The sequence below is a fragment of the Alosa alosa genome, chromosome 4 (assembly GCF_017589495.1).
Source record: "Alosa alosa isolate M-15738 ecotype Scorff River chromosome 4, AALO_Geno_1.1, whole genome shotgun sequence".
Taxonomy (NCBI): Eukaryota; Metazoa; Chordata; class Actinopteri; order Clupeiformes; family Clupeidae; genus Alosa; species Alosa alosa.
This window is the reverse complement of record NC_063192.1, coordinates 18,032,516-18,039,561: the sequence shown is the minus strand read 5'-3', so window position 1 is coordinate 18,039,561 and position 7,046 is coordinate 18,032,516.

Here is a 7,046-nt window from a genome sequence, read left to right as displayed (position 1 = left end):
CTCACTCGGACCCACACTCACATGCGCACACACACACACAGAAAACACACACGCACATGCACACACACACTTTCAGGTAGCAGCAGATGGTAGTAAATGCCAGGATAATCTTCCCCTTAAATCAGCACAGAGTGTGTGAGAAACCTGACTACACATATGATGATGTGAACATCAGTCTGAGGAAACATATTAAAAAGCCACTCTCAGTGTGTGATTGTGTAAATGTATGACAAAGTAGCTATTCTATGTGTTTGTGTCTCTGTGTGTAAGTGTTTGATTGTGATCCATCTGTCATTGTGTCTCAACTATAGGCAGGAAAACACAGACACACACACACACACCATTCAGTGCATATGCTGTGTTTTCTCCCGTTTCCTTTGCGAAGCTCGTAATTAGAGAGTAATCTACTTTATAGGCTCTTGCCATGATTTTTGCCATCTCATGACATGTCTTAGATACTGAGCGCATGCTTTTATCTCTCTGCCTCTCTCCACTGTCCTCTCTTTCTCTTTCTCTCTCTATCTCTCGGTCTCCCTCTCTCTTTCTCCCTCACCCTCTCTCTCTAGCTGTTTGAGTAACCCGGTCTGGTTCTCTGTGGAGGAGCCAGGCAGGCGGATGGCCGTCGGGAGGGAGCCGGTCCCTGTGGTGGTGTGTGTGTGTGGGGGGGGGGGGGGGGGGACAGACGGGGGGACAGAGGGGGTGGAGAGGTTGGAGATAAGTAAACCTCACAGCCCATGACATAAATCACATCAAGACATGACAGTAGGACACTGACCAGAGACACTGATAAAACCAGCAGGGAGGGAGAGGGAGAGAGAGACGGAGGGATAGAGAGAGAGAGTAAGAGACTTTTAATGAAGAGATTATACAAAGTGCACAATCTCTAATGAATCCATGAATGGAGGTCATTGAGCTCTGGATTGATTTTAGCGGAAACCTCGTGGCGTCTCAAATATAACCCAGCTTCCCTCGCCCAACAGATAATTCACACTGGCAGCAGTATTTAGTCGCATTTTAGCGGGTTATCATTATTGTGGCTTCCTGTAACTGCGACACCACTGTCTCTAAACGGGAGCCTAATCTCAGAGTGTTCCCTTATCTACGCTCTTCATGGAGAGTTCACCAGGATTCATCTTGGGCTGCCATGCCATGCAATAACAGTGACATTCTGTGGGTCCCTGCGCCCAGGCACGTAATGAATGAGTGCAGGTAAACTATTTGACGTTTCTGCAGCGCCACTTAGCCGAGTGTTTATCTTCTCGGCTAATTTGTTACAACAACGAACTGTTCCATTTGTATAGCCCAAAGGTTTCGCACTTTGTATATGAGCATCTGACACACCAGTAGCAACACCTCGGCGCGTGGGCTGTTTTTGTCGACCCACTGTCCCGTCCATTCGAGCCTTTGCTTATATCAAATATGTGATGACAAAAACAAAGAGGAACATAGAGAGAGAGGGGGAGAAGTATCAAATGGAATAAATGTCGTTATTGTATCAGCTGTTTTCTCTCACAGCTTGGTAACCAGACTCATAGGCCTTGGACTGTAATTTGCATCTCTGTAGACTTGCATTTTTCACTTTAGAGCAAATCACTACAGTTCAATGTGTTGTCGTGGATACAGTATGAACTCTTTGCTGCAATAGAAATGCCCTAAGAATCATTGCCCTAAGATGCTCTAAATATAATTTTTAAGAAAGCAAGAGCTGTTTAGACTTATTTTCTCTGGTTCATTGTGTTATCAGGGCCTATTTTTCTAGACCATTCGTCTTTATCTACAAGAGAGGTAGGTCTCAATAAATAGTAACCTATATCCTTGAAATACATATTCACCCCGGTATAAGGACTAATTGTTTATGTAAATATCCTCATGCAAACGCACACACACACACACACATTCATTGAGACACACACATAGGTACACAGTCACTCCTCTGTCTTATCAGCCGCCCCTGAGATGGAGCTTGTTGTGTGAATGGAAAGAACCAGCAAAGGACATTAAAGCAAATAGGAGTGAGCGCGTTTTCCTGGCCAGACTTTCAGTCTTGCTTCTGGAGATAGCAGCTGGGACAGCAGAGCAGAGCAAAGCAAAGCAAACCCACAGCGGTTTACTCTCCCAGACCTGCAGGCCCTGCCACCAACTTATGTGTACACACACACACACACACACACACACACACACACAGATAAGGCAAAATAATGTCAAGACCAACTCACTGCATATACGGTATACTCCATGCCGTAAGGCCATTCACATCAACTGTACATACTCTGTGCACACACTTAGTGACAAGGATGGAGGGAGTCAAACAGAAAGAGAGGGAGAACGGGGGAGAGAGAGAGTTTGATAAAGCCCAGTGAAAGAGTGGGAGAGAGCGGAGACACAGCAGAGAAGGGGAGGAAAGAGTAAAAGAGAGAGAAGGAGAGAGAGAGAGAGAGAGAGGGGAAAGGCCCACACTCTGTAGTGATGTATCTGGGTTTGGTTGGCCCCGGTCGGTGGAGTCTGCTGGCTGTCAGAGTGAGTGGCCTTATCTTCCCCAAACATTTACTTAACCCTTTGTCTTACAGGACTCGGGACAATGAGACAGGGCCTGAGGAATCCCAGCAAAGGCTCGGACAGACAGGCCTGTTCCTTACTGATACCTCGCCAAACACGTACACCTACGTACACACACACACACATACGCACACATGGTCATACACATGCACACACACACACACACTCTTTTTCTCCCTCACCCAAGCTAGTGTAAAACACATAGGATACCTTTACAGTGTCCAAGAGCAAAGGTCCCTGATGTTCTTCACCCCTTGGAAACAGTCAACAGTTCCAATAATTTTCTGTAATTGCAGTCCATCGATGATGTCACACTGGTCAGTGCATATATATTCCACTATGGCTTCCTCCTCTCCATCATGCCATCTATGGCATATAAACTTTTTTGTGAGGCTTTCAGCAGAAGTAGCTTACACCAGCACATGCCGTAAATACCTGAGCTTATCTCCCCGTCCACTTCAAACCTGCATCTCAGAAGAATGCCGCAATCAACCTTTGTCTCTGTGTGTGCATCAGGTCAAAGGAGGAAGATCAGGGGTGGGGGGGGGGCACAGAGGCTTAATCAAACACAGAAAACGCACTGTCCCTCAGAGGAATGATGCTAAGCTACAGCACTGTTCCCCTGTGTGAGTGCCCCACCCCAAACCCCCATTTACGACACACTGCCTCAACTGCCCCCCACACACACACACACACACTCTCACCCCAAAAAAGAGCTCAATTAGTGGCCAGGCCGACCATCAGGTCCCCTCACTGACATTGCTGGCAGGCCAGAGTGAAGCATTGCTCTGCAGTCGGGTAAAATGATGTGATGAACTCTTGATCCTCAAACCGAGTTGGCCTCTGCTGCAGGAGCGAACAGAGAGAGAGAAGGAGTGAAAGGGAGAGGGATAGAGGGGGAGAGAGAGAGACAGAGAGAGGGAGAGAAAAAGTGAGGGAGAGCACGTGAACGTGGCATAAAATACTTCCAGGCCTGTCTTTTTTTTTCTATGTGTATAATCAAACAAGTCATGATTAAAACTATTTCAAAAGGGGGAGGATCTGGAATCACAGCTATAAATCTGGAAGGCTTTCGCTTGGAACCCCCCCCCACACCATATCCCCTCCTCCAACCACCACCACCACCACCACATCCTCCCCTACTGCTTCTACACCCTCTGCCTCTCTTCTCCCTTTTCGAGTGTAACCCTTTAGCAAACCCACTGAGACTTAACCCACCCGAATCCTCCTCCATCTTCATTTTTTCCCTCCAAACTGCTTTTTTCGAGTCGCGCTGCATTCTTACCGCAAAATAAATAGGGTGCATCTATCTGCTAAATGTGCAGGAGAGTCTTAGCATGAGGGTTATCCAAAGTGCATGCTCAGAAGCACTGGGAGAAGAGAAAGAGGAGGGGTGATGGGAGAAAGAGAAGAAGAGGGGAGGGGGGGGGGACACGTAAGAGGGAGAGATTTCGCGCAGATCCCGGAAAAAAAGAGGGGGAAACTCGGGAGAGAGGAGACACCAGGAAGAGAACAGAGACGGCTAGTGAGTGCCAGACGCAGAGACAGAGACACTCGCTGCGGATTGTGCAGAACGAGGATATCCTGCAAAAGACAGAGAGAATGGGCATGGGGTGAGATAAGTGAAGAGAAGTCCAAAAGACAAGAAGAGAAGACAAAAGATTCCACATGTGAGCCTAGTCTGCAGGCTTTACAATGGCCATGATTGTGATTTAGCTTTGGCGTTTAAGAGCGAAGCCCAGGCATGACATCATCGCCAAGGCAGGGGTTAGTTGGCACTGAAACTTTTAACCAATCAAAGAGTCATGTTGGCCCTGACTCATAGTTCAGCTAGCACTACTCGGCCTTCATGATAGAGATATTAGTGAACCTTTTATCACTGGCATCTTATTTTCACTAATTAAAGATTCATGTTTGCCAGTTACTGTATGTGTATCATTACTGTGTCTCTTCAACTGTCATTGAAAACCACAGTTGTTTTTTGTAGAAACCAATAGCAAAGACATACACACACACACACACACACATATACACACACACACACACACACACACACACACATACACACGCATGCACACACACACACACACATGCATCAGGAATTGATGTTTTGTTTGCTTTTCCTGGTTTCTGGCTTTGAGGCATATGGCTTGTGGGTCGCTATATTTCAGTGCTCGGAGACGGAATGCCGGCTTTCAAAGAGTCAGGATCGGGGTGAGTGGCGTGCGGTCCTGCCCGCTACAGTGGCTTCCGAGCCTCAATTGGCCCCATGTGAGGGTGAGTGAGCTGCTGCTGCACATGGGAGAGGGGTGTGCAGGACAGCTGAGGGGCACGTCTGTCTCACTGATGTGGAGCTTTGTGCCAAGGGCAGAGAGAGGGAGGGAGAGAGAGAGAGAGATGTTGTTTTATGAGTACTATATTTAATTGTACTTTATTACTATGTACAACAGCACAAAACGTTTAGAAAGGCAGACGCACAAACCTATAAAATTAAGAGAAAAAAATACTACATAATACTACAAATATCCAAAGTGCAAGAGAGAGAGAGAGAGAGAATAAGTGAAAGGGAGAGAGAGTAAGAGAGAGAAAGAGCCACTGGTTGGCGGTTGGCTGAGGGTGGGGAGTTGGTGGAGCACTACCCAGGGGTCACACTGGAGCTGAGTCATGTGACATCTGGGAAATGCTCGACTACGTTGCAGATAGGGATGTGCTTTTTTCCCAACACGGAGGCCATGTGTGTGTGTATGTGTGTGTGTGTGTGTGTGTCCATGTTATTTTTTTGTAATTGGGAAGTGCTTGTATGCATGGGCACGGGGTGATGAAGAAGCTGATTTTAGGCGGTCATGGGGATGTATTGGCCAGTGAAGATTCGTTTTGGTTGTGACACGGTGGGGGTATCTGGGTTGTTTTTAGGGCTAGGGGGGTGAAAGGGGAGGAGGGTCAGGGCTGCTGGCCCGGGTGATGGATGAGGTGGGGAAGATGGCGGGGGGGAGGGGGGAGCGCTCGGGTGATGCGTGGCCCACGGTGTGTGCTGCATCTCGGCCCTCACACCCCTGGGCAGGGGCTCCGCAAAGACAAACACATCCACGGAGACGCGACCAAACTACAGACATGCACACATACACACACACACACACACACACACACACACACACAAACAGACACACACACACACACACACACACACTAACAAACACACATACTCACATACACACACATACACACACACTCTCTCTTCCTCACACACACACATGCATGCACACACACATACACACACACACACACACACACACACACGCAAACACACATACTCACACACAAACATGTACACACACATACACACACAAACATAGCCACATACCCGTCCCCTCTCTCCATGCAGACGTAGTGAGGGTGGTGGCTGCATGAGAACTAGGACCCTGCCCCCGCCACCCCCCACACACACACACACACACTCACCCCTTTCTGTACCTGCTAGCCATCACTCCACACCTCCAGCTCGCTCAGGGCCGCACCATCCTCAGCTATGCCTAACATCAGTGCAGCTTCACAGAGCTCGACTGGACAACACCTTACCACCACCACCACCTCACTCCAGCCCCTGCCCCACTGAGACAGACCCCCCAGACTCCTGCTTACTCCCTCCCCAATAAGGCTAATCCTGAGATACAAACCCCACTGTTGCTCCAATTGCCAGACATGCTAATGAATTGGGTAGATCTCCACCCTGGCACTCCCTCTCAACAAGTCCTATATGCCATCTGTTATTTTGCAAAATAAATGAAGGATGAAGAGGGGTTGATGGACTATTTTGGAGCAGTTCCTGTGAAATGTTACTGAGTGAGTATATAAGTATAGTATATATACTCTTTTGATCCCGTGAGGGAAATTTGGTCTCTGCATTTATCCCAATCCGTGAATTAGTGACACACTCAGCACACAGTGAAGTGAAGCACACACTAATCCCGGCGCAGTGAGCAGCCTGCAACAACAGCGGCGCTCGGGGAGCAGTGAGGGGTTAGGTGCCTTGCTCAAGGGCACTTCACCCGTGCCTACTGGTCGGGGTTCGAACCGGCAACCCTCCGGTAACAAGTCTGAAGCGCTAACCAGTAGGCCACGGCTGCCCCCCAAAACAGTAAATGAGCTGAGGTGTCAATATCAAACACTGTCTCATGTTAAAGGACTAGAGAGTAAACACGGAGAACAGTTGCCCCGCGGTAAAGAAGGTGAATGACCTTCCAGTCAAACATTCTGCCTGATCAAACACTTTCTCCCAGGTCAGTCTCCTCCTCCTCCTCCGTCTGTCTGCCCGGAAAGACAGACACGGGTCCGCTGAAGGCTGAAGACGCCAACCAACACAAACAAACAAGCCCAAAGCAACTGGACCCAAATCCCTCTCCCTCTCTCTCTCTCTCTTATCTCTCCACAGGACTTCACCTCCCCTCCTTTCTCATTTTCTCTCTCTCTCTCACTGTCCTCAGCTTGCTCTA